The sequence below is a fragment of the Eptesicus fuscus genome, chromosome 19 (assembly GCF_027574615.1).
Source record: "Eptesicus fuscus isolate TK198812 chromosome 19, DD_ASM_mEF_20220401, whole genome shotgun sequence".
In the NCBI taxonomy this organism is placed as follows: Eukaryota; Metazoa; Chordata; class Mammalia; order Chiroptera; family Vespertilionidae; genus Eptesicus; species Eptesicus fuscus.
Window position 1 is genome coordinate 5,144,874 of NC_072491.1, and position 27,581 is coordinate 5,172,454.

The 27,581-nt window shown below is 56.0% G+C and overlaps 1 protein-coding gene across 1 annotated transcript in view; it reads left to right on the forward strand.

Moving 5' to 3' along the window:
* Positions 1 to 4,650: 4,650 nt before the first annotated feature.
* Positions 4,651 to 27,581, forward strand: part of CYRIB (CYFIP related Rac1 interactor B) — a 110,748-nt gene continuing 87,817 nt past the window's right edge. Inside the window, exon 1 of the mRNA XM_054708345.1 lies at positions 4,651 to 4,907. The gene's annotated coding sequence lies outside the window, so the exon portion shown is untranslated. The remainder of the gene's footprint in view (positions 4,908 to 27,581) is intronic.

The following is a 27,581-nucleotide window of genomic DNA, read 5'->3' on the forward strand; positions in this document are numbered from 1 at the left end:
TTGCATGTGTCACCCAAACTTTCACTATCGATCCCTTTTCTTAGAGCCTCTGGGGGCTTTGCTTTTGCATGAGTTCGACAGAGGAATGATACTTACACGGCACCGTCACCTCCAAACAGTGATCGTGACAGAAGCACGACCCCTGACCTCGCCAGCAAGCGCCTCGTGCGCCGTGTGCCGAGCTGACTCGAGTGGCGCTGTCCTGTGGGGTCCTCACCAGGCCCCACGAACTAGACCAGTGGTCGGCAAACTCGTTAGTCAGCAGAGCCAACTACCAACAGGACAACGATTGAAATTTCTTTTGAGAGCCAAATTTTTTAAACTTAAACTTCTTCTAACGCCACGTCTTCAAAATAGACTCGCCCAGGCCATGGTATTTTGTGGAAGAGCCACACTCAAGGGGCCAAAGAGCCGCATGTGGCTCGCGAGCCGCAGTTTGCCGACCACTGAACTAGACTATGGTTGTCCCCATTTTACTGACCAGTAAACTGAGGCTTAGAGATGGTGGGGCGTGAGTGCCAGGTCCTGTTCCCCAAACCTTTCATGATGAAAGCAAATCAGGTCCGATTGTAAAGTAGCCAGAATGCTTCCGACTGGAACCCTCAGCTAACTCGTGGGTGTGGGTGTGGGTGTGGGTGTGGGTGTGGGTGTGGGTGTGGGTGTGCGCACGCACACACACACGGGCACGAACACGCACACGCACATTTTTGGGGCCCAGTCAACGTCAGGAAAGAAGAGGTAAGTGACTAAGTGTGTGTTACATGCCGTTGAGTCAGCTCCGTCTCCCGTGACCCTCGGGATGAGCGGTGTCCCGTCCTCCCCGCCTGCTCGGCTCCGCAGGCTCCTGCCTGTGGCTTCTGTCATGGGATCAAACCAGCTCCTGCTTGGTCTTCCGCTTTCCCTGCTGCCGTCGGTTTTCCCAGCATGACTGTCTTTCCCAGAGAGCCCTGCTTCTCAGGGTGGGCCCCGGTAGGACGGCTTCTGTTCGTCATTTCTGCCTCCAGCGATGCATCGGGCTTCATCTGCTCCAGGACCTGCTTGTCTGTGTTTCTGGCGGCCCAGGGTTTCCGGAGAGCCCTCCTCCAGCACCCTGCTTCAGGCGAGTCCACCCCCATCAGCCTTCTTCTGTTTTCTCTAATTACTTTCATAATTTAACAAATAACTCATCCCTCGCTGGTGTAGTTCAGTGGTTGAGCGTTGCCCTATGAACCAGGAGGTCAAGGTTCAATTCCTGGTCAGGGCACATGCCCTGGTTGCAAGCTCCATCCCCAGTAGGAGGCGTGCAGGAGGCAGCAGATCAATGATTCTCTGTCATCATTGATGTTTCTATCTTTCTCTCCCTCTCCCTTCCTCTCAGAAATCAATCAAAATAGATTTTAAAACAAGAAGAAAAAAAAACCCTCATATACACCCTCTCCCTGTATGTGCACGTGGGGGTGTGCATGTCAGTGTGGGAATGTGCACACACCTGTGCTGGCGGACCAGCCGGCAGGGCATGCTATGCTTAGAGCAATGGCCACATTACACGTCGAGAGTGGTTTTGTCAGGGTCCTGAATGGCTGGAGGTGCGGGGACCTTGACAGGCGTGTAAGTGGGATGTCACTGTGTGTGCTTTTATCCTCACGGGATATGGCATCTGCTCGGTCGCAAAACACTCCCCAGCAGGACAGACATGGAGGCCCTCTGTGCCCTGGCTTTCCACCTTCGGTTTCCTTCTACCGCAAACTCCACGGGAAACGCACGTCTTTGAGGGGCCTTTGCAGCGAGGATGGAAAGAGCCAGCTACTCAGCCTGAACGCTGTGTGGACTGCGTGGCTGGAGAACAGGGTTCCAAGATCGAATCTAAAGGGTGTTGTTTCACAGCTTACAGAGCATTGATCAGAAGAGGACATTATTGTTCCCATTCTACAGGGGAGGAAAGTAAAGGAGTCGAAGGTCAAGGACTTGCCCAGGGTTGCACGGCTGGGAATCGTAGGCCGGCCTTCCTGACTCCGAAATCAGTGCTCCTTACAGGAGGCTGGGCGATGTGGACTGAATGTTGGTGCTCCCACCCCTCCTTGACCTTCATATGTTGAAACCTAGTCCCCCCTGGGATGGTAGTGGGGGGTGGGGCCTTTGGGAAGTCATGAGGGCAGAGCCTGAATGAGTGAGATTAGTGCCCTTATGATAAAGACCCCAGAGGGCTCCCTGCCCACCTCGGAGGACACAGTGAGGAGGCCAGTGACGACCGAGGAAGTGGGTCCTCACCAGACGCCAAATCCTTTGCCACTTTGACCTCGGGCTTCCAGGCCTCCAGAACCACAAGAAGGAAATGTTTGCGGCTTAAATCCCGCAGTCCGTGGTCTTTTGTCACCAGAGCAGGTCTCTGCAGTGGCCACTTGCCAGAGCTTTTCCCAGGCATCACCCCCGGGTGTCCCCTGGCTTAGCTGTGTCCAGCCTTTCGGGCCCTGGCGGAATGAGCCGAGCCCAGAGCCCGAACGCCCTCTCAGCCTGACGCTGTCCGGTGAGTGGAGACGTGTCCATAGGAGCTGGGCCTTCAGCTCAGGCGTCTCTGAATGCAGCGCAAGGTAAGCGTATTCCAGCCCCTGCCGGCGCCTTCCCTCATTCTCCTCTGCTTCCTGAACCCCCACATTGCTTCCTGAACCCCCACATTGACACTGTGACATTCACGCCAGCGGTTTGCAGTTCCCCGGCGTACCAGAGGTCCCTGACCCCCGTGCCTTTCAGTATCACTGCGATCACAGCAATGGTAACAGCTCTCTCCTGGCTCCTGCTAACGTGCTGCTTCATTTCACTCCCCAGAACCTAACGACGTCGTTATTGTTAATCCCATTTCCCAGAAGAGCAAACTGAGGCTCGGCGTGGCTAAGCGCTGGGGTTTGGAGCCAGGCAATCTGGGGTTCTCGGCCCCGGCTCCGCCACTATGGAATTAGAATGACCTCTAGCAAATTCCACCTCTCCCAGCTCCAGTGTCTTGCGTAACCCCGGGCATGAGGAACCTGCTTCCGGGGCTGTCGCGGGAATTCAGTTAGACGGACACAACGTTTGGCACCTGGTAGGTACTTAAAAAATGTTTGGAATTTTTACTGCCCACGTGAAGCAGCCAAGAAAGAGACTCGGCTCCGCTCCGCTCTGATTCCAAACCCTGCTCCTGCTTCTCCTGGCGCTCACGGCCTCAGACCAGCTGCCGCCCGCTCCTCGCCCCATCAGGCGAAGGTGGGCGTCGGTTCCCCTCGCAGGGGCGAGAGCCCCGCTGCTTGAGCCAGCTTCCAGGTGTTTCTTTTCCCCACTTGCCTCAATGCCTCTCCACACCTGGAGGAAGGTTCCCTGATCTGCATCACCTGCTCCCTCTTTAGTCCCTCCCTCCCAGGTCCTCCAGGCACCCTTTCCGCTCCGTCCTCGTCCTCGTCCTCGGGGCTGCTTTCTACAGATGCAGTCCGTTTGCCCTCAGGACCAGGCGCCCCTCGGAAGTCAGCTCAGTGCCCAGCTCCTGGCCCTGGGCCTGGGCCAGACAGGGCTTTGGGCGTGTTTGTTAAAGACCCCCATGAGTGACAATCAGGCAGTCAGCCCTCAGTGTTACCTGGCACATCCCGACCCCTCCCGGACCCTGGGCACAGCAGGAGAGCGGGTGTGGAAGGTGCAGAGTGAAAGCTTTTCCCGGAACTCTCTGCCCTGCTGGATGGAGGTCAGTGGAAAGGTGTTTTGAAGAACACTGTCTATATTCCTGGGAAATTTTGGTTGAATTTCGAGACAGTGATCGGATGGGCCTGAGTGCTGGGGAGCGAGGCAGAGGGAAGTCCCCATCCCCTAGGCTAGGGCCTAGGCGGTTCCGTTAGGTGGGGGAAAGTGCCATCTTTGCCGTTACAGACACCGGGGAAGATGGGATCCCCATTACACCGGAAGCTGTAATTATAGCGAGGAGCTCATTGTCTGGGAATCTCTGGGGGAGCCCCTTCGGAGAGCACAGACACCCCCTCCCCGGTCCAGCTCTATTTCCTCCTAGCACTAAGCAACTCCACTGTTATTGCTACCCCCTCACCTCGTCCCCCCCCGACCCCCCGACAGGGACCTGTTTAGGCTCCCGCTGTGCCCCCAGGGCCTGGAACCACCGGCACTTAGTAGGCCCTCTGTAAATGTCCGGGAAGGGGGAATGTTTTGGATGCACACGCTCTCACTGACCCGCTGCGAGGCGGGCTGGACACGGGTCACCATCATTCCCAGCGGACAGGTTGGGGGGAGGCGGACCCTGGCACGGAACCTGCTGGCCCGAAGGTCAGGGGACTCGGGTTCGAGCTGGCGCCCTGCCCGGCACGCTGTGACCTTGGGCCCTCTCTGCGCCTCCCAGAGCTGGGGTGTCCTCCTCCGCGCCAGGAGGGCGGCGGGCCCCTGGCGAAGCCCACGCAGCCGCGGGCTCGCCGGCCGTGACTCGCCCAAGGTCACCCCAGCCCCAGGCCACAGCGCCCGTGCTCGGGGGCGCCCGAGCCGATCGGAGCCGGATCACCCCCATCCCCGCCGCCGGGTTTTGGGGTGGGGGCCTGCGCGGGGCGGTCCCCGGGCGCCGCGCGCGCTGACGCGGGGCCCGATGCGCGGGGACCGGGCGCGGGGGGAGGCGCCTGGGCGGGCGTCCTCCTTTTGTGCGAGCGCCGGCGGCGGGGCTCCGCGAAGGTAAACAGCGTTTCCTCTTCCTCCTCGCCGCGTCGCTTCCTTTTATAGCGATTTCTCGCCTGGCACCCGCCCGGGCCGCTGCTGCTGCTGCTGCTGCTGCTGCCGCCGCGGCGGGGCCGCTCGCAAACCTGTGGCGGTGACGTGCGACCCGCCAACCCGGAAACGGCGGCGGCGGCACCGAGTCCGGAGGCTCCCGCGCCCCAGCGCCGCGCCGCGCTCCCCTCGCCGCCCGCCCGCACCAGGTACGTGGCCCCGGCCCCGCGGCGCCGCCGCCCGCGCCCTCCGCGCGCGCCCCTGGAGCCGCTGGGTACCGGCGAGGGCGCGGGGTGCAGGGCGCGCGCGCGCTGGGTGCGGGAAGAGGTGGGGGTGCGAGCCGGGCCGCGCCGGGCGCCGCTAGGGTTGGGGGGTGGGGGCGCCGCAGGGGTGAGGGCCCGCGGGGCGGGGGGGGGCACCGGGAGGATGCTCCTGGGCTGGGCAGGGGCGGGAGGACGCGAGGGGCGCACGCCGGGGCCGCCGCCGGATCCATCCAGCTGCGGGGAGCGCGCGGCGGAGTTCCGCGCGGGGATGGAGGGGGCTCCGGCTGGCGGTCCCCGCCCCCCACTCCCCCATGCTAGCCAGGTGAGGGCGCAGGCTCTGACCCCGGGCGCAGGTCAGCTCCCGAGTGAACTTCCATCGGGGGCTTGCAAGGCCGGTCACTTAGAATTGAGGAACTAGAGGGGTGAACAGAGTCTCCATTGGCCTCAGGACTTCCTCCTGGGGTGAACCCCCGCCTTGTTTAAGGAGCACTTCCTCTTTGCCCTTTATCTTGTCATCGTCTTTATTTTTAAATGGAAGTTCGCTGTCAGCCAACGGAGGCTGCCCCGGTAGCCTGCAGGGCTCTTCGGGGGCTTGAACACGCACCCTGGGTCTCGAACCTGTGTCCTGTGTTGGGGTGGGAGGGAAGAGGAACCGAGGACTTCCCTGGCGAGAGCCCTAGGGGGCGGTCTTGGACCCCCACCCTGTTGCAAGAAATGGAGCCGGCGGGGGAGGGATTGAGGGGAGGTGCTATGAGGAGTGTCAGGTGGACCTTGCACCTCTGGTTTAATTCCTGGTTCTGCCACTGAATAGCTGTGTGGCCTTGGGCAAGTCGCTTGCCCTCTCTGAGCCTCAGGCGCCCGGTCTGTTGCCTGGAGTTAGCTCTAGAGAAAGTAAGCATGGACTTCCTGTCCAGGAGGGGCGCAGTCAGGGAAAGTATCGTCAGGCACTGTTCATTTCTGCCTCCCCATCGCCACGAAGGGGTGCCTGGGGCACATGGGAGGTTCCCCACAGATATTTGTGAGATGAATAAGTGGATGTGGATTTCGAGAGGTGAGTGGGTGTGGTTCCACATATTTTGTCTTCCTTGCTCTGTCATCTCCATCCCACAATCCCTGGAGAGCCACGTTTTGCCACCTGGAGTCTGTGTCCTGGCCCCTCCCTGCCCACGGAGGATTGCCTTGAGAAAATAGAGACTCCTTGCGAAAAGGAGCTTACACTGACTTCCAGCCTCCCCCCTCCGTGGGAGAGGGCATTGGGTGGAAATGACAGGGAAGCATCGTTTTGATGGCCAGGGCCAGATGCCTGGCCCAGGCCGAGGCTGAGGCGGGCCGCCAGGGCCGCCAGCCGGGCTCCGTTCCCAGGCCCAGGGGTTCCTGTAAATGTGGAGGAAGCTGGGCGAGGTGGGTTTTTCCCCTTGGTGGGGCATGCAGAAGTGGTCAGCTGGCCTGGGCTTTCTTCCTGCAAGGGGGGAGGGGGGAGGGGAAAGGGGGAAGGGGGCAAGGCACGTGGTAATTTGCATTTTCTAGATCCTTGGGAGGGGCAGAGTGTATGGGCTGCGGGAGGTTAGGGTGCCTTCATGCACAGCGGCTCTCGGAATGGCCCTCAGATAAAGGCCCGGCATGCCTTTCTGCCTTCACTTGGGAAGATCTTCAAGGAATTTCGCTTTTTCCGACAGCCGTCCTTTCTCGTTCTTTCTCTGCTCCCAGAGGCATCTGTGTCCCTTTGGGGTCCCCAGCTGTGTGTTTGTCACCTCTGGAGGGCAGGAGCTGAGCCTGAGGGCCACTCGTGGTGAGAGGCAACGGCAGGCACCTCTGCCCGGCCAGCTGCGGCTGGAGCAAGTGCAGAGTCGTTTTTAAGCTGTGGCGTGGTGCCCGGCCGGCGTGGCTCCGTGGCTGAGCGTTGACGGTTCGATTCCTGGTCAGGGCACATGCCCGGGTTGTGGGCTCGATCCCCAGTGTGGGGTGTGCAGGAGGCAGCTGATCCATAATTCTCTCATCATTGATGTTTCTATCTCTCTCTCCTTCTCCCTTCCTCTCTGATACCAATAATTTATATATATATATGGCGTGGCCATGGTTACCTGCCTTATTCTCCTTTGCTGAGACAGAGAGAGGGCCGGGTTTGGCCCAGGACCCTCAGTCAGTAGGGGGCAGATTCCTATGGGCTTTGCCGCCACCTGAATGGCCTCTGTGTTTCCTGGCGCCTGGCAGGCTGTCTGGCATAGGCTGGACACGCGGTGCGTGGTTTCTGGCAGAACGAACAAAAGAGGGTTGGTTTCCCCATTGCTCTCTGTGGAGGTACATTCTGTCTCCACCCCAAGGTCAGCGCACTGGCCTGTAGGTGACCTTGACATTGTTCTCTGGCGGTTCCTCCCAAGTGCGTCTAGATTCCCCCTTGTGCAATCCCAGTCTCTGCCAGCTCTTACCTCAGGGTCCAGGGCTGTGACAGGAGGGACCCCTGGGGGATGCGGGAGCCAGGAGCTGCGGCCTCAGTTTCAGCATTTCCCCTGTCTCCTTGATTGCCTGTGGCTTCGCCGTCTGGGACTCGGCCATCTTCCGCGCAACCGTCTTCCTGCGAGCATCGTGGAGGCAGCGTTGTGTTGGAGAGAAGTCAGATTTAAAACTGTTACACTTTAGATGGTAAGGCTGGCCAGGAAGCCTTAAGCAGGTCACCAACCCCTCATAGCCCTGTCCCCTCACCTGTACACAGGCGAAGTACTCCCCACCTCACCCCATCTGCCTTCTCTCTGGTTTCCTAGTAAGGATGGGACGATGGATCCTGGGGTGGTTTTGCTCATTGGGATAGAGTGAGTGAGGCCCTTAGCACAGGCCCCCATAAGTGGTTATCGTCATCATGACTATTATTATCATCAAGAGTAATTATTGCACCCTAGCCGATTTGACTCTTGGAGAGAGCATCGGCCCACAGACTGAAGGGTCCTGGGTTCGATTCCAGTCAAGAGCACTTACCTTGGTTGCAGGCTTGATCCCAGCCCCTCCCCCTCCCCCCCTTCCGGGGCCTCTGTGGGAGGCAACCAATCAATGTGTCTCTCTCACATAGATGCTTCTTTTTCTATCCTCCCTCTCCCTTCCACTCTCTCTACGGTGAGGATTAACAACAACAACAAAAAAGAGTAATTTTCGCCGTTTCCTCAAGGAGCCCAAGCATTGCCAAGGCCAGAACCACCCCTCCCTCCGTAAACTTGAACTGGATCTTCTCCGGAGAAGTAAATGGAGTGGGGGTTGGGGGGCAATGTTATTCTTTTTCTTGTCCCTGTTGGGGTGGGGACAGTGCTAAAGGCCTGATGAAGAAGAAGGAATCATTGCGATCCTGTTCCTCATCCATTTCTGAGGGTACAGGGTCCCTTTTCCTCTCTTTCATCAAGTCAGCTCTTCATGTGTCTGACACTCGCGTCACATCTTCTCACATTCACAGCGACTCCTTCCAGCTGAGGCCTGACGCCCCCAGGTTCTCGCATGGACAAAGTTTCTGTCGCTTCCGTAGAGTTTTGGCAGTTGGCCCTGGCTGGGCTCAGCGGGTTCGATCCCCGGTTGGGGCACATACAGGAATCAAACCAGTGAATGCATAAATAAATGCAACAACAAATCCATGTTTCTCTCTCCCCTCCCCCTTCCTCTCTTTCTCTCTCTAAATCAATAAATACAAATAAAAAAAGAAAAAGAAAGAACTTTGGCCGTGAAGTCTGACGGTCTTTTTTTTTTTTAAAAAATAATATATTTTTATTGATTTTGGAGAGGAAGGGAGAGGGAGATAGGAACATCAATGATGAGAGAAAAAAATCATTGATTGGCTGCCTTCTGCAAGCCCCACACTGGGGATCCAGCCCACCACCCGGGTATGTGCCCTGACTGGGAATTGAACTGTGACCTCCTGGTTCATAGGTCCTCAACCACTGAGCCGCGCTGGCTTGGCAAGTCTGGCAGTCTTAAAGGGAAGGGGTGATTGGCCTCAGCAGGTTGGGAGGAAGACGATTTTGCAGCCAAGGACACATGAGGTTAAGGTCCATCTTATTTTCCTCTATCCGCTTCTACCTCTAGAGGCAGCATGCATGTTGACTTGGGGGCCAGACTGCCTGGGTTACCCATCCTGGTTCTGCTACTTCCTTGCTCTGTGACCTTGGGCAAGATGCGCTCTCTCAGGGCCTCTCACCTCTCAGATGAGGACGAATAATCTCCACTTGCAAGGGTTCAGGGAAGAGCAACCCAGAGGTAGGATGGAGATCCGCCCAGCCCAGTGCATGGCACATAGTAGGTGTTCAGCAAATGTTGGTGACTTTTTAAAAAAATACATTTTATTGATTTTTTTTTTTTGTACAGAGAGGAAGGGAGAGGGATAGAGAGTTAGAAACATGGATCAGCTGCCTCCTGCACACCCCCCACTGGGGACGTGCCCGCAACCAAGGTACATGCCCTTGACCGGAATCGAACCTGGGACCCCTCAGTCCACAGGCCGACGCTCTATCCACTGAGCCACACCGGCCAGGGCGAATGTTGGTGACTTTTCTCCTACCCTCTGGGCTCTTCTGGCCCCTACCCCAGGCCCATTGTCCTGTCCCTCCACCTTTAAAAAATGTTTTTATTCTTTAAAAAATTTTTTTATATCTTTATTGATTTCAGAGAGGAAGGGAGAGGGAGAGAGAAACATCAATGATGAGCGGGAATCATTGATCAGCTGCCCCCTGCACGCCCCCTCCTGGGGATTGACTCTGCAACCTGGGCATATTCTCTGACTGGGAATCGAACCCGGATCTCCTGGTTCATAGGTGGATGCTCAACCACTGAGCGACGCCGGCCGGGCTGTCCCTCCACCGACAGGGCTCCAGTCCCCTCTGGGAGTCGAGCCCGTGGCTGTCAGCTTCGTCCCAGGCTCCAGTTCCGGCCTCCGAGCTTTCCCAAACCCACTGCTGGCTGGTGGTGGCCGGGCAGCAGCGCATCAGGCGGAGTCCACGGGGCGGCCCGAGTCCACGCTCTCGCCCATTGGTTTCTCTCCCCTCCTTTTCAAAGACTTCCTAGCTGCCATCTGCTGCAGGGGAGGAGAGTGGCGCTCAGGACACATAAATATCCAAGTCGGCGAGGACATTTGTTTAATGAAGCGTTGCTGAGAGTGATTTTTATAAATATTGAAGATCATCGGAAACCATCAGAGGAATGGCAGGGTTTATTGAAAAGCCGACACTGGGTTTGGGAAGGGTTCCTTTTATTTCCCCGCGGAAGGGATGTGGAGGGTGGGGAGTGAGGGAGGGGCGGCTCTGAGCGCGGCCGCGGGCCCAGGGGGGCAGGGGGGGCGGGCTGTTCGTCTCTGCTCTCGGGGTTGCAGCTGTGCAGTCCCTCGTGTGGGGGGCCCTGAGGGCGGGGAGGCGAGGGCAGCCAAACCCACAGAACCAAGGTGGAAACTGGTTGGTTGCAAAGCGACATTTTTGAAAGCTGTCTGGGCCCCCTTGAGACTCAGAGGGCCAGGGGGTCACCCGTGCCGGGAATCACCCGAGGCCGCACCTTTCAGATCCTGCTTGTGAGTCAGTGGCAGGCTTCTGGAAGGTTCCTGAGCCCTGTGATGGCCCAGAAGTGGGGGGCTTTTTTTTAAAAGTTTTTACCCAAGGCCATGTTTCTATTAATTTTTAGAGCGAGAGGAAGAGAGGAACATCAGTGTGAGAGAGAAACATCAATCTGTTGCCTCCTGCACCAGCTCTGACTGGGAATCGAACCTGCGACCTTTGGGCATATGGGACGATGCTCTAACCATTTAGCAACCCGGCCAGGGCGCTGGGAGGCTTTTGGGTTACTCAGTGTGAGGGATGTGGGGGAGGGAGTTTGGAGCAGTACTTCCCACACTGGAGTGTACCGTCCCCTAAATCTCGGGGATCCCCTTTCGGACTCTGAATCAGAGGCCCAGGGTGGGCCGAGTTCCTGCATTTCTAACCCTTTTCCACGTGATGGCGTGGACCACCCTCTGAGTAGGGGGAGCTGGGCGGTCCCCACTCCCCTCCTTCATTCGGGACCCGGACGGACACTGAGGATCCAGATCTGAATATGACCCCGGAGGTTCCTGAGGCAGCTGGTGGCTCAGTGAGTGGAGGAGGCAGACATATCCAAGACACGCATGACGGGAAGATGGAGCCACAGGCTGCGGGAGAAGCCGGAGGGCGTAGAGAGGAGCACCTCCATGGTCTGCCACTCCCGGAGCTCGAGGTGGGGAGGAGCCGGCGGGCAAGAAAGGGGAGAGCGTGAGCCTGCCGGGCCTCCCACGTGATTGGGGGCTGGAAGGACTGAGTGGGGACCTCGTGCTCACCGTTTCAGGTTGTAGGCATCCAGTATCATTATTTTATTTTAGTTTTAAATACACTTTTATTGATTTCAGAGAGGAAGGGAGAGGAAGAGAGAGAGAAAACATCTGTGATGAGAGAGAATCATTGATCGGTTGTCTTCAGCCCGCCCCACACTGGGGATTGAGCAGGCAACCTAGGCCTGTGCCCTGACCGGGAATTGAACCGTGACCTCCTGGTTCAGAGGTCGACGCTCAGCCACTGAGCCACGCCGGCCGGGCAGGCATCCAGTGTTTTGAATTTACCCGATGAGAGAACTGGGACCCAGAGGGGGAAGCCTCTTGCCCAAGAAGCTGAGTCAGGACTGGAACCCAGGTCTTCTGGCTCCAAGCCAGGCTTCCTCAGGGCTCCATGGTGTCTGCCCCTGAGGCTCTGCGGCCAGGGGGATGCTGGGGCTGGGCTTCCTGCCCCAGCACAAACGATCCCTCTGCCCCTGCCCTTCCTTCGGCAGGAGCCTAAGCCCTTAAGTCCACGGAGAAAAAGGAGGCCCCGCACCGGGTAAGAGAGACACCATGTCAGAGACGAAGGGCCTCCTCTCCCCACCAGCGCCCTCGGACAAGAAGGGGGAGGGCAGCCCTGGCCGGTTTGCTCAGTGGATAGAACGTCCGCCTGTGGACTAAAGAGTCCTGGGCTCCATTCCAGTCAAGGGCACATGCCCAGGTTGTAGGCCCGATCCCCAGTAGGCGGCGTGCAGGAGGCAGCTGATCAATGATTCTCTCATCGTTGATGTTTCTATATCTCTCTCCCTCTCCCTTCCTCTCTGGAATCAATAAAAATATATTTAAAAAAAGAAGAAGAAGAAGCGGGGAGGACAGTGAGGTGCAGTCCTGCCCGGGAGTTAAGGATGGGAAAAGGCAGGGCCGCAAGGGGAAGAACGCTCCACCCTTGACTCATCTGCTTCAGAGAGTCTCTGGCTGGCCAGGGCCTCTCTTCAGAATTTAAACTCAATGCTCGTACAGCAGACACTGTTGCACTGAGGTGCTGAGGGACCCTGGCCCTGCCCCTCCATGACTGTGTGACCTTGGACTCAAATCATGGCACCTGGGTGAGCCAGAACTGTCACGGATACAACAGGGCTGATCTCACCTGCCTCTCGGAGGTTTGGAGGACTAGGTGAGGTAATATGCATGAAAGCTCCTAGCACAGCCCCTGGCAAAAACTCTCCAAAAATATATCCCCTCCCCCAAGACATACAAGACATAGTCACAGGTGGGCGAGGACCGATTGTCCAGTGCTAATTTTGGGCCAGGGCTATCCTTCCGGCAGAGATATAGGGTATGAACTTGATGGCAGGGTAGGTATTTCTTTAAGATAATTTCAAACTGTGTGGCTTTCTGCAAACCTGAACCCTGGGGCTGGCCCCTGTGGGGTTCTCCTCTGAAAGGGGACTGTTGGGGTGAAGAACCATGGGCCTTGGGGCCAGGTATGTCTCCGTTCACATCTGACTCTCTAACTGGGGAGTCTTTTGCAAATGGCATCCGGGTACCTTTTTTGTGTCTTGTTGTGGCTCTTGACTTAGGAAATGTCTGAATGTGCCTGGCTTAGGGCTGGGATCTTCTAGGGGCCCAGTAACTGGAGTCCCCGGGTCCATGCAGCCCTGGGGCCTGGGACTCAGGAGAGGAGCCTGAAGACTCAGGCAGCTCTGTGCACTGGCCCCAGCTTTGCTCAAAACCAGAGTTGAAGTAGAATTCAGAAGTCAATGTGGAAGTGAAACTCGGGCAATAACATCCTAAAATGTCTGCTCTGAACTCTGGTTTTGGGTACTGCTCTGAGCTCCCGGGGCCCCAGGGACCTCGAGGCACTTCCAGATCAAAGAGTCCTGCGCGTGAGCACATAGTGGTCTCTTGCAGTCATTTCTGAACATGCCTTCCTGGCTGTCGAGAGTTCAGTTCACTGTGGAGGAATCAGGCCCACCCTGCTTGTCAGCAACAGTAATTGAGTCCCTACTATGTGCGAGGCCCTACTATGAGTACCTACGATGTGATGGGTCCAGGTAGGGAATGACTACTGAGTCCCACTGCTACCCAGCACCAGTCCTTAAGGGCCTGAGCAGCTTAGGGGAGGAAGGACTTGGATTTGTTTCCTCGGGCTAAGTCAAGCCCAGCCCCGCCCATCCCTTCCTCGTCACTCAGGAATGGGAGACACCCTCTGACTAGGATTGGAGATAGCAGGGAGCTCGCTGGACACCAGAGGACAGAGCAGCCGGTGGATGCAGGAGGAGCAGGAACTGGGAGTGAGGCTGCATGTCCGACCCTTTGCACAGGCATTTTCAGCCCAGACCGAAGCCTCCCTAATAACGCAGCTCCCATAAACATCATGTTGTGGGGTTTTGTGATTTGGGGTATTTTTGTTGGTCTTCCCTATAAAAATAACAAGTTTTCCTTATTGAGTATGGGCAATGTTTACTTTGTATATCTTTTTTAAAAAGATTTTTAAATTGATTTTTGGAGAGAGAGGAAGGGAGAAGGGGAGAGAGAGAGGAACATAAATGTGAGAGCCAAACATTGATTGGCTGCCTCCTGCCTGGGATCGAGCCTGCAACCCCAGGCATGTGCCCTGACCCGCAGTCAAACTGGCAGCCCATTGGGTGCCTGGGATGACACCCAACCATCTGAGCCACACCAGCCAGGACTGCATGTCTTAGTTCTTGCCTTCACAAGACGTCTGTGAGGCAGGTAACCCTATCCCCTTCTTACAGTTGAGGAAGCTGAGGAGGAAACTCAGAGCTGGGAAAATCGCCAGAGAACATGTGCCACCGAAGAGCAGCTGGGGGTGCCCTGGCTGCAGCTGGAAGAGGGGGTGGCTTTCTGGTGGGCGTCTGAGCCACCGGCATTGCCAGCCGCCTTCGCAAGCTGGTCAGCCAGGGAGGTTCAGGCTTTGTAAGTCACTCTTGCCAGTCGCTTACTTGGGCTAATTGGAGTGGTGCGTTTTTTGGTAAAGTCAGTGTGTGAAACTGACTCATGCTATGAATATACCTCGGTGCATTTGGTGTTGGGACGGGTAGCATCCTGCGCGTTACTCTGTGCCCTCCACAAGGAATGATGTGGAGGAGAGAGGGGTGCCGTGGGTTCATGCTTGGGGGAGACTGATGTTGAAAGCAGCATCCCAGTGCGTGGATAAGGGTCCCCATAGACTTGAGAAAATAAGGTCGATGCAGGAGTGATAGCTCAGCTGGCAGCGTTCCTCCCATGTGCAGTATCTGAGCTTGCCAGAATATTCTGTGCCCGCGTTCCCTCTTCCCAGTATTCCTGCTCAGCTTTCTGGGCGGGAGGGGCAAGAATCCGCCATGCTGGCCAGTGCCCTCACGTGATGCTGACGCAGGGGTACCTGTGCCTGGAACCCACCTAGAGAAGCCACCAGGACAGACGTCCTTGGCCTGTGGACCATCTCCTTCTGACTCTGGGCGGACATTGAGGATCGCCCAGGCCCACCTTCCCGCCTCTTTCTCCCGTGGCCCGCACGGGAGAGGGAGTTTGGAGGGCGTGGGCTGGAGGATCAGTGGTAAAGGGGAAGCGTCTTCCAGCTGGAGGGGGCTGATCCGGGGGCCACCCGCCCCCCGAGTGCTGAGGTGGTCAGTATCTCCACACAGTGTCACCCCTTCTAGGAATCCCACTCGGGGAGCTGATTCTCGTCCAAGGTGGGAACCTGTTGAGGCAGCCAGCGGAGGCCCAGAGAGGTGGTGTGCGTCGCCCAGAGACACACAGGAGTTGGAAAGGTCACCTAGGCCACTTGTTGGAAGAATGAGGGGCCAGGAGCGGGCGACGGCATTGCATTGTACGTGGCGGCACGTCGGGGACCTCTTCAGAGAGTGCAGTCGTCCCATCCCAGTGGCGGGTGACAAATGACATGTGTGCTGTAGTGATTTCTGGGGTCTCCCCTCCTGAGTGTGATTACTTTGGAGGGGGTTTTGCGGGGGGCGGGGGGGGGGTGGGGGGAGACCCAGCGGACAGGAAGGGCGCAGCCGCCCTTGGCCTAGCGAGGTCTGACTCACTGTTTTTGAGTAAAAGCAGTCTCTCTGGTCCCAAGAGCTTCTAGATTTATTTCGAACCTTCATGCCTGCCCTTGAGCCTCTGGGAGGTGCCCCTTTCTGGGGTTGATCTGAAAGGGGCTCCTGGGCCCACAGCGGGGTTAGGGGGGACCCAGCCTTTGGAGGTGACCCACCTCCCTGAGGCCCTGCCTCCAGGGGACCAGCTCTTTCCTAAGCACGCTTTCTCAACGTCTAGTTTCGGTGGTGAAACTGGTGGAAGGCAGGGGAAGTGTAGAAAGACATTTGCATACTTCTGGCCTGACCTTCGCAGAAGCAAATGCGGAATCAACAAGGTCTGGCCTTCAGAGTGTCCCCCGCCCCCCCCCCCCCCCCCCAGGCGCCTGTCCCTGTGATCGTGACTGGAGTGTGGTTGGAAAATGCTTCTCTCCACATAAACATCTTTGTCCCAAGACCTTGGACGCTTAGCCCTGAAAGAAAGGAAACCCGATCTTTTGTTCTGATCCTATTAACCAGCGGTGGGGGCAGGAGGCCGGGCATCTTCGCCCGCAGGGAGCTGGCCCCCCGTGCGTTGGTTACAGAGCGGCCACTCCGTCAGGGAGACTTGGAAACGCTGATGTGCAGAGTCAGGAATGTTCCCTTAGCACTGGCGCCGGAGGAAACCTTGGGGTTCTCCAAAGAGCAGCCGTCCAATTCACGCCGAGAGCCCAGAGAGCCCGTTTCTGGGAAACTTCCCTGAGGAAGCGACAGACAATTTGGACACAGTGTTGCACCAAGATCTTCACAGTATGCCTGGCCGGTGTGTCTCAGTGGTTGAGCATTGACCGATGAACTGGGAGGTCATGGTTCGATTCCCGGTCAGGGCACATGCCCGGGTTGCAGGCTTGATTCCCAGGGAGGGGCGTGTAGGAGGCAGCTCATCCATGATGCTCTCTCATCATTGATGTTTCTCTCTCTCTCTCTCCCTCTCCCTTCCCTCTCTGACATCAATAAAAATAGATTTTTTAAAAAGATCTTCACAGTAACAAAAGAAATCGGAAACCACCAAAGTGTCTGACAGTAACTGAATTCTTGCACCGGTTATACTGCAGTCACTCAGTGCGAGGGCCGAGGAGGCTGGGAGGGAGCTGAGAAAAGCAGTCATTTTTAGGGAAACGCTTGGAAGGAAACACACACACACGAAAATGGTGTCGAGGTGGTGGCGGGGAGACGCCAGCGCCGCCGGCTCTCTCTTCCTTTCTCTCTCTGACACGTTTTCTGTAATGCGGTTCTGTCACTTCACTCCCATCCCCTCTTCTCTGCTCGGCTCCCGTCTCCTCTGAGAAACCTAGAACTGCACTGTTCCCAGGGGAAGGAAGAAACCAGCGTTTAGATCCCTTCGTAAATGGTCTGCAACGGAACAGACCAGACTTCCCAACACAGCAGCCCAGGCATTCCGGAGGCCACAGGAGAGAGAGCTAGCTATTCCTATTTTTTATTTTTGTTAGCAATTCTTAAATACAATAGCTGTCAGGGATCAGACCCTGCTGGGCCTATGAGAAGACATTATTATACACGCTGAGGTTGAGGGAGGGCACGTGCCTCTTCCAGAATCAAACACTCCCTCCTGGTTAGAAGCTGCTGGGGCGAAGGGCATCCAGAGGGACCCCAAGACCGGCAACTCTCTTCAGGTCCTATGGACGTTATTCTGGGGGACGGTAGGGTGAGTGACAGCTACGGACTGGTAGCCATGGCAAGCATAGTAGTTTTCTGTTTGGGTGGCGTTGTCTAGGTCAGGGTCCGAGCAGAGGGGGCACTTCCGGGTCAGTGGTGAGCTGCTGTCCTGTGTGTTCTCAGGGGAGACAGGTAACCTCATGTCCACAGCACTCAGGTCTCCCCCCTCCTGCCCTTGACCTCCATGGAGCAGAGGCACAGTCTCCCTCTGCCTGCGCTCTGTGCTGGGCCACAAGGGGCAGAGAGAAATGGGTGCAGACGATTCTGACTGGGTGGGTGGCTGAGCTCTGACCGTGAAGGGAGCACCAGGCTCCACACAGCCTGTATGGTATTGAAAATGTCGCTTTGGCCCTGCCGGTGTGGCTCAGAGGTTGAGCGTCGACCTATGAACCAGGAGGTCACGGTTCAATTCCCAGTCAGGGCACGTGCCTGGGTTGTGGGCTGGATTCCCAGTGTGGGGCGTGCAGGAGGCAGCCCTTCAGTGATTCTCTCTCATCACTGATGTTTCTCTCTCTCTCACTCCCTCTCCCTTCCTCTCTGACATCAATAAAAATATATTTAAAAATAAAAATAAAAGGTCGCTTTCTGCGGAGGTCTTTGCTCACTCCTCCCCTTTGCCTGCTGTTTGGAGAGGTTCGGGCTCAACACTCCTCAGCCACATGTTCAAGAGGCACGGAATCCTGAAAGGCGCTGGGTTACGTGGGCGCCAAGCGTACCTTTGATGAATAAGGGTATGAATTCATTTTCTGCTTTGGGTGGAAAATGGAAATTGCCATATTTTAAGCTATTTCGGATGCCAAGATTCATAATTTGACTATGTGTATATGTGTGTCCCTATGATTAGATACGAAAGAGGAACCCATTTTTAGCATCTCAAACAGGCGTTTATGGCATGTCCAGAAAGTCCCCCTCCTTCCCCATTCCCTCCCCATCTGCTCTCCTGTCCGGTGTCTGGGCGGTGTGCTCCTGAGCGCCCCCAGAGGAAGCCACGTGTACATCGGGCCGTCCTGCGGTTCTGGAGGGAGAAGGGAGGGACCCAGCCTCCCGCTGCTGGCCCAGCTGAGTCAGGCAGGGTCCCCGCCTCCCCCTCGCCGTTTCCGGGGTCAGAGGCGGAACAAGAAGCTGCTGGTGGGAGAGGTCCCCCACCGCGCACATCATCTCATTTAATCCTCCGCATCACCACCTCCCAGCGAGATTAGCTCAGCTCAGCAAATCCTTGCCGGCGGCCCAGCGGGTGTGAAGCAGGGCTGGGAAGAGGCAGCTCGGGGTTTTAATTACCTGCGGGCGTGGGTGTCAGCGGCTCCCGGGGCTGCGGGAACGCACGGGCCTCTCCCCTGCGGTGTGTAACCAGCCCTGCCATTTGCCTTCAGCAAGTCCCTTCGCTTCTCTGAGCCTCTCTTCTGGCAAAGCTGTGTGAACTGCATGCCTATGTATTTCCGGTCTCCCCTTTCACTCCTCTTCTGTTAAGTAATAACCAGGTTCTTACAAGGCATCCCTTAGGCGCGGGGAGGATGCACTTGGGTGTGTGTGAGGCCCTGGGTAATAGGTCTCTCTCTCTCAAATATTTTTTTTAAATATATTTTTTATTGATTTTTTACAGAGAGGAAGGGAGAGGGAGAGAGAGTTAGAAACATCGATCAGCTGCCTCCTGCACACCCCCTACTGGGGATGTGCCCGCAACCAAGGTACATGCCCTTGACCGGAATCAACCTGGGACCCTTCAGGCCGCAAGCCGACGCTCTATCCACTGAGCCAAACCAGTTAGGGCTCTCTCAAATATTTTTATTGATTTCAGAGAGGAAGGGAGAGAGAGAAAAATAGAAACATCAATGATGAGAGAGAATCATGGGTTGGCTGCCTCCTGCACAACCCCCACAGGGGATTGAGCGTGCAACCTGGGCATGTGCCCTGACCAGGAATTGATTGAACCTTGACCTCCTGGTTCATAGGCCGATGCTCAACCACTGAGCCACAGCAGCCGGGCTTGCCCTGCATTTCCTGCACGCGTGCATTAAGCATGAGCCGTGTGCCCAGGTCGGGGCTAGGTGCCCTTTGCAGGAAGCCGAGGGGCCTGCACTGTGGAGGAGATGGACATAAAAACAAGCCGTTGTATTAACACGCCAAGTGCTCAGGTGACGAAAATTTTAACATTTGCAAAACAATGATACGCATTCTTTATGGGGGCACAGTCAGCTGTAGTAAAATATAAAGAAATGCATGGCAGTGCTTACCCCTGGGGAACTGGGGCGAGAGGGGTGGATGGGGGTGGGGTACCCAGGGGACTTGGGATTCCACTATACTTGATTCCTTAAGCTGGCTGGTGAGATAAGAGGTGGTTTGATGATTCTTTAGATACTTTTTATACATCTTAAATCTTGCACAGTAACGTTTTAACCCTTTGCACTCGCTTGCTTTTTTCTCGATTCCTTTATTCTACTCGGGATTTAATTTTTTAAATACCCTAGATTTTACAAAGCGCGGCAGAAGAATAAAAAACTGGAGTTTCTTTTCATACAAACTTATTTATTTAAAGTAAGAAAAGCCCAAATAAAGGAGGAGGGATGGAGGGAGGAAAGGGATGGGCTACCGATGCTAACTGTGTCGAGTCACACTCGACATCTGAGTGCAAAAGGTTAAAAATAGTGTTGGGAGCAAGAGGTTATTGGAGACGCTAGCCTGGAGGGTGTCCAGCCAGATTCGGACGTTTCTCCTCAGCGCGTGTAGCCGAGCGCCGGGCTCGGCCAGGCTCATGCACGCAGGACATGTCGAGCTGGACTCTGGAGGGGCCGGTGAAGGCTTGACAGAGAAGGGGACCGTTTCAACTGAATTTGAAGGCCAATGCTGGGAACAGCATTTTAGAGAAAGGGAACAGCATATGCAAAAAAAAGAAATAGGTAGTCCAGCATTCAAGGAACTACAAGGTGTGAGGGGGATGGAGTCAGCTTCGGAGCAGGCCTTGGGTGTGTTTTGCTCTTGATCACTCATGCGCAGCATGGCTGCGGATCCAGGCCGGCTGGGAGTTGACCCAGGATGGACTCCACTCTGGTGTGAGAACCCAGTCCGTTTCCAGAGAGCTCTTTGATGTTCACGGGGCCTCAGCCTTGGGAGATGGGCCCCGGGCCGAGGAGACGGCTCCGGCCTCAGGGGCAGAAAGCGCTGGACCTGCCCAGTGCGGACCCCGGGGAGAAAGCCTCTGGGACAGAGAGCCCCGGCTGCCGCCTTGTCTGACATGAACGCGCTGCCTCTCCGAGGAGGGAGGGGGACAGGAGGGCGGCCTCTCAGCGTGGGGGCTGGGGATCATGTCTATTCAGGATCATTTTCTTCGAAAATGGTGCAGAGCCAGTGAAGGTGCCGGGGGAGCCAGATGGAAGCCGTGATGGGGGTTTCATCAGCGCCTCATCAAAGGCAAGGGCTGCTCTCTGGGCTCACGGCTCACCCTCCCATTGCTGTCCTCCGCTGTGGAAACTTGTTCATTAGGGTTCCATTAAGGCTGGCCCGGGGCGTCACCCCTCATTTCCGCTTTGATCTCTGGGAAGTCATTCTTCTCCAGGGAACTCCTGGGGGTTCCTTGGGGCTCCTGACCCCCATCTTTGCCACTCATGTTCCAGTTCAGCCCAGACTCCCGCCCGCATTTCAGAAGAGAGGTACTTCTCTACACCCCGCCTTCCTGCCTGGACCGGGGAAGGGCGTGGTTTGGGGGAACAGCCATTGGAGGGGACCTTGGCCAGTGGCCCGATGAGGAGATAGCCCCTGTGAGGTAAGATGACAGTGAATGTTCTAGAAGTGTCCGTTTCTGACCCTTCGTTAGGGAGGCTCTTTTCATCCGAGCACACAGTCTTGCTCCAAAGGCTGTCTGTCCCCAACTAACCCCCAAGTCCCCGGGACTTTTAAGTGCAGTCTTTCTTTGTTGTTGTTAATCCTCACCCGAGGATACTCTTCCCCACTGATTTTCAGAGAGAGAAAGAGAGAAGCATCTTTGTGAGAGAGACACATCGCTTGGTTGCCTCCCGCATGCTCCCTGACCAGGACCGGGGGTCTCGAGCCTGCCACCAAGGTATGTGCCCTTGACCAGAATCGAACCCGGGACCCTTCAGTCCTCGGACTGACGCTCTATCCACTGAGCCAAACTGGCTAGGGCTTCAGGCAGCCTTGAAGCTACGTGACGGCCTCATGGCAGGAGCCGGGAGGGAAGACCCCATGAGCTGCGTGGTCCAGAGGTACTCCGCGGACCTCTCACCGGGGACCAATTAATTCTGCAGGAAGTCCAGGCTTACGCTGTGCCCGGGAAACCCCGCGGCGGCACATTCCCGTGCCCTAGTTCTCTGCACGTTTGTTTAATCAGAGCTAAAATCTCCCAGCCTTTCCCCTGATTTTATGAGCTGGTCCTTACCCACATTTCATCTGCTTTCTCTTAAACACTTTTTTTGCTCCTGTGTTCATAGACGCTGAGTAAACACAAATCCTTGACTTTAATGAGGAAGCCAGCAGTGGCTGCAAAAGGGGGCTCATTCCGTCTGTTTCTCATGCCCCATGGGTGTCGAAAGGAGAATAAGTGAAGGCAGGGATTCCCCAATAGCTAACAGTGACCTGGGGGTGAAGAGTTGTATGGCCACCCCTCCTCCCAACAGGCCATGTATCCTGTCCATCCATCCATCCATCCATCCATCCATCCACCAAAGGGGTACCATCTTTTCTGCAGTTCATTCATCTATCCATCCATGTATTCATTCATTCATTCATTCATTCATTCATTCACCATAGGGACACCATCTTTTCTTTTCTTTTTAAAAAATATTTTTATTGATCTCAGAGAGGAAGGGAGAGGGAGAGAGAGACAGAAGCATCAATGATGAGAGAGAATCATTGATCGGCTGCCCTTTGCACGCCCCTGAGGATTGAGCCCGCAACCGGGGCGTGGGAATCAAACCATGACCTCCTGGTTCATAGGTCAGCGCTCAACCACTGAGCCACAGCCACCTTTTCTGCACTCCATCCAGCCACCCACCACAAGGACACCACCTTTTTGTAACACTGTTTCACGGTCAGACCTGAGAGGGCTGTGGATTGGCCTGTGTTCACGCCTGCGTCTCTGCCCTTACATGGAGCAGGCCGCTGGTGCTCAGGAAATATTGGTTTAATGAATGAATGACTACCTGGCATTCCATTAGTAGGATTTGCTTAATGAATGAATATCTACCTGGCTTTCCATTATTAGGAACGCATTCTTTGTTTTCATCACAGGCTTAGATCTTCATCAGATCCTACAAATATTCCCCAGGGGGAGGGGACAGATTACATGAGGTCCCCAACAGTGAGATGATCACAGGGAGACAGATGGAACTCTGGTCCCTGGGGAGCCAGAAGCTGGCTGGGGTGTCGAGTCGGAATAGAAGTCGGTATGAAGAGAGTGGGAGTAGAGGCCCAGCTAGTCTGATCGGCACGTCACCTAAGCTCTCTGAGAACTGAGCCGCTGAGGGGGAACGATACTGCCAAATTCTTACCCTAAGAGTCTTACCTGCTCCGTTCCCTTGGCTTTGGTTCCAGATGGGCCCCATCCTCCCAGATGTTTCCACTGGGACTCAAGACATTGGTTCTGCTCCCTCTGTGTGCCAGGCCCTGGGAAGGCGGTGGTGTAGGACAGTTTGCAAAACGAATGGATGCTTGATGGTTCCGTTAGCCAGATCCCAGCTGAAGCCTAATGCCTGGACGTGACCTCTGGCTGCTGCGTTAGGTGTTTTGCAATCGCAGAGGCTTGAAATTCTGCTTGGCGCTTGCTCTCCGTGGTGAGAGATGGAGAAACACTTCCTTTGTTCGCGCTTGGCTCTGGGGCGGTGCAGACACGCACAGGCCTCCTCATGTCCACCATGGGGAGCCTCTAAGTCCACGGCATACATACATAGAACATGCCCGTACAGGCTATGCATATACCTGCTTGTGCATATGTTTCCTGGGCACCTACTTTGTGCCCTCACTGGGCGAGGCTCTTGGGAGAACACTGATAGGTAGAAGAGAAGGAGGAGGAGAAACTCCCCCTTCTCATGCTGGGGAGGGCCCTAACCCTGATGAGCGCCAGGCAGAGGCGGCCTCGGCCGCGTTGGCACAGGAGTGATGGGTGACAGGGCAGCAGGAGTGAGTCCGAGGTGCTCTCCTCCATTACCTCGCCCAGGACAGTGGCCGTGGTCCTGCTGAGGGGGTGGCTCAGAGTGGCTCCTAACATAGCGATTTAGGTGCTTGCCCAAGTCAGAGATCGTCCGCAGACCATCTTAATTTGGGTTCTTTTAAAATAATCAGTGAGCCCGGCCAGCATGGCTCATTGGTTGACCGTTGACCTATGAACCCGGAGGTTACTGTTCGATTCCCTGGTTACGGACTCAATCCCCAGTAGGGGGTGTGCAGGAGGCAGCTGATCAGTGATTCTTTCTCATCATCAATATTTCTCTCTCTCCCTCTCCCTCCCTCTCTGAAATCAATAAAAATAAAAGAGTAAATTTAATAAAATAATTAATGAGATGGAAATTTCAGAACATCAAGGGCCTTAGATGTGTGCAGGCAGGAAACTTTTCCCGTGGAGTTGACATAGTCAGGGCAGTGAAATGAAAAGCACTTCTCCTCCCCTCCTCCTCCTCCCTTTCCCCTCCCTCTCCCCCTCTCTCATCTTGAACTGGAGTAATTATCCAAGTCTTCTTGCCAGGATCTGTCATTCTCTTACCTCATCCCCTCTTAGGTTTTGAAGCCAAAATGAAGACCCTTTCAGTTCATTGGTGCTGGGTGTGGGGCCCTGGGACGGGGCTCCTGAGGGCTGCTCGAGCGGTGGGGGTTCCAGACAGATCACCCTCATGAACCCTAGGTGCTGGCCACACCCCACACAGGTGATTTCCTGGGTTTGGTAATGGCTTATTGAGGTATCTGGTAGACAGAATAAGGGCCCTCCAAAAATGTCCTTGTCCTAACCTTGGAACCTGTGAATACACTAACTTCCGTGGCAGGAGGGACCTTGCCGATGCGGCTTGGTTAAGGATGCTGAGCGGGAGAGAAGTTCCTGGATTATCCACGTGGCCCAATATAATCCCAAGGGTCTTTGTAAAAGGGGGTCGGGAGGGTCACAGTCAGGGAAGGGGGTGCGCTGAGGGACACCGGGGGTCAGAAGCAGAGACCTGAAGATGCTGGCTTTGAAGGTGGAGGAGGCCTGGCCGCCTGGGAATGCCGCAGCCACCGGGAGCTGGAGGAGGGATTCTCCCAGACTCCGCAGTATACGCCCCGAAGCCAATGCATAAATAGTCATGGGGGGCCAGAGGCTTGGGCCTCACTCCATCCTGCATTCTCATCACCAGGTGTGTGGGGGGCATTTGCAGGGTGAGACCCGGTGTTGGTACTTGGAATATAAACCACGAGGCAGGAAGCTGGAGCGCTGAGACACGTGGTGAGTCTCGGCTTCCTCCCAGGCCTGTCTTCCCCCAGCAGGTCCGCCACCTCCTTGGCCCAGCTTCTGCTTGGGACTTCCGCTTCCCCCTTGTCTGAGCGAGTCTAGACTCCCCACTGGGTGGGATGGGGCCGGGGGGGAGGCTGGAGCAGACACAGAAGGTTTGGTCTGTAGATGGATGCCTACCTGGGGGGCTGGGGAGGTCTCTTCTGACCCTGCCGTGGGGCGTCATTGGCGGGGACAGGGTCCAGATGGAGAGCCTAGTCCAGGGGTCCTCAAACTTTTTAAACAGGGGGCCAGTTCACTGTCCCTCAGACGGTTGGAGGGCCGGACTATAGTTTAAAAAAAACGATGAACAAATTCCTACGCACACTGCACATATCTTATTTTGAAGTAAAAAAACAAAACGGCAAAAACACCTGCATGTGGCCCGCGGGCCGTAGTGTGAGGACGCCTGGTAGTCCTTCTACCTGGACAGCAGGCCACTCTGTCCCTCACTGACAACCGTCCATGGGACACAGCGTAATTTTGGACAGAGATCTGACAGTAAAGGAGTCTTGTGGGCCTTACATGATCAACATGAGGGACAGGGCCATAGGGACTTGAGTGCCTTAAAGTCCTGTTGGATCCCCTGAGGAACAGTGGGTCATTTCAAGGTGACTGTCAGAGGTCTTAGGCCTTTGAGGAGAACCTTGACCATGGGGGTCCCAGACCACACCTGATGCACAGGCTGCAGAGCAGGAGCCCGGGGCTGGCGGGGCCTGAGGGCATCTGCTCCAGGGGCGGTCAGTCACCCGGGCAGGCAGGCAGCCACCTAGGACCTGCCCTGCACCGGGGAGGGGTAGGTGGGGTGGCGTTGGCTGCACTGAGCCTCGTCTCTGAGGAGCGTGGCTGCGAGTTGAGCTGGAAGGGAAAGGCTCGGTGCCTGGGAGGCCATGATCATGGTCAGCAGAGTGGCTGAGCCCTACAGGTGAGCTCGAGGGACCCAGATGCTGATCAGCAGACGGTGTTACTGCCATTTGTGAAGATGAGAAAACAGAGGGTCAGAGAGGCTGAGGGGCTTGGCCAGGGCCACACCGTGAGTGAAAGCTGCAGCCAGAAATCCAGACTCCAGGCTGTTCCTGAAATCGTCGTCCCCTTGCAGGATGCTCTTTCCTTAGAAATGAATGAGATGTAGCCCTAACCGGTTTGGCTCAGTGGATAGAGCGTCGGCCTGTGGACTGAAGGGTCCCAGGTTCAATTCCGGTCAAGGGCATGTACCTTGGTTGCGGGCACATCCCCAGTAGGGGGTGTGCAGGAAGCAACTGATCGATGTTTCTCTCTCATCGATGTTTCTAACTCTTTATCCCTCTCCCTTCCTCTCTGTAAAAAAATCAATAATTATATTTTTAAAAAATGAAATGAATGAGATATAAACAAAACAACACGACGCTGCGTGTGAACGCACTTCGGGGCAGCTGGCTGGGCCCCGGGGAGAACAGGCGTTTTTACACGGAGCCCCTCTGCCCGGGTCTGGGCCAGGAAGGAGGGATGGCCTCCCGTTGCACAAGCAGCAGCTGCCACTGTCAGTGTCGCCAGCCTCGGCCTTGTTGAGGGCGCTGGAGGGGGTGAGAAACCGCACCGAGTCTGAGGCCTGGAAGCTCCCTTCACTCTGCCAGGAAGCGATGCCCCGTTTCAGACACCCCGTGAGCTGCAGCACAGCATGCAGAAAGGACATGCAGAGCTGCTCTGTGGCTGACGGGGCTCAGTGTATTTTTTAAAATATATGTATTTTTATTGATTTCAGAGAGGAAGGGAGAGTGGAGAGAGAGAGAAACATCAGTGATGAGAGAGAATCATTGGTTGGCTGCCTCCTGTACGCCCCCTACTGGGGATGGAGCCTGCAACCCAGGCATGTGCCCTGACTGGGAATGGAATGGAGACCTCCTGGTTCATAGGTTGACTCTCAACCACTGAGCCACACTGGCCGAGCCACATGCCCATTCTTGAATCTTAAGAGGACTCTTATTGGCCACCTAGAATCACATGACTGTTCTGGAAGCAACTATTGGTTCTGGAAGATTGGGTGCTGAGTGCCCTCCCCTAGGTAACATGCTGGCCCCTGGAGCACCTGCAGGGAGGGCTGAGGATGCCCCTAGGAAAACGGGGTGCCTTACTAGAAGGGACATGGAATTTGGGGGCATTGCAGGGAGCGCAGCCCTGAGTTCCTTTCGTTGCCCAGTTGGGGCTGGGGGTGAGAGCTTAGCACTAACTTCCCTTTCACCTGGTTGGGGAGGAGCCTGGGGCAGGGTGACCTGAGTGGCCCAGAGGGAGGGACATGCCCTTGGAGCCACTGCCACATGCCTCAGTGTGTCCCCTCCCCTCCCTCTCTCTCCTTCAGCGAACATTTGAGTCCTCGTCCCTCTTCTGAATCCCTCAGGGTTTCGTTTGCATTTTTCATGTCCCTTCCTTCCCCCTGCCCAGGGGTGATGGTCAGCAGGTTTAACCTTGGGCACCCATCAGGGTACTTTCTGGAAGCCTCCACGGTGCCCACGTTAACGCTTCCCTTGCTGGATCCTGGGGGGCGCCTGCCAGAGCTGCAGGAGGGCCGCTGGGGGAGAGGGCTCTGCACCGCAGCTAGTTCCCAATCTGCTTGAGGGTTTCAGGGTTTTACCCTCGGGTGCAGCCACGCTGGCGGGGAGCAGCCTGTCACTTCCTGCTGGCAGGGTGGAGCTGGGGTAGACTGTCACCTCCATCCCTCCCGCCCCGCCTCACACTCACACACACACAGGGGATGGGCCATTGACTTCCCCCTGCTCACCCCTGGTGCTGCGCAAGTTCAAGGTCGTTCCTCCTCCGGGATTTGACTGGGCCACCTCTGCCCACACTCACTGTCTTTGCATCTAAGTGTGTGGGGGGTGGTTGTGTTTTTGTTTTTCCCCCCGCCCTGTGAGTAATACAGGTTTATAGGCCTTAGAGCGTGTGCAAATATTTGATTTTAATTAAGGAATTATGGGATGAGGAATAGGAAAGTTACTTCTTGTTAATTATTTCTGGGGGACCCTGGGATGGGTGGGGACTTCATATGGTGCCTCCAGCTGCATCACAGGTCACCTGGGTGGCGGCCTGTGGGGACAGAAGGGGGTGAGTAAGGCAAGAGGGTGCGCCCTTTGGAGGTTTTT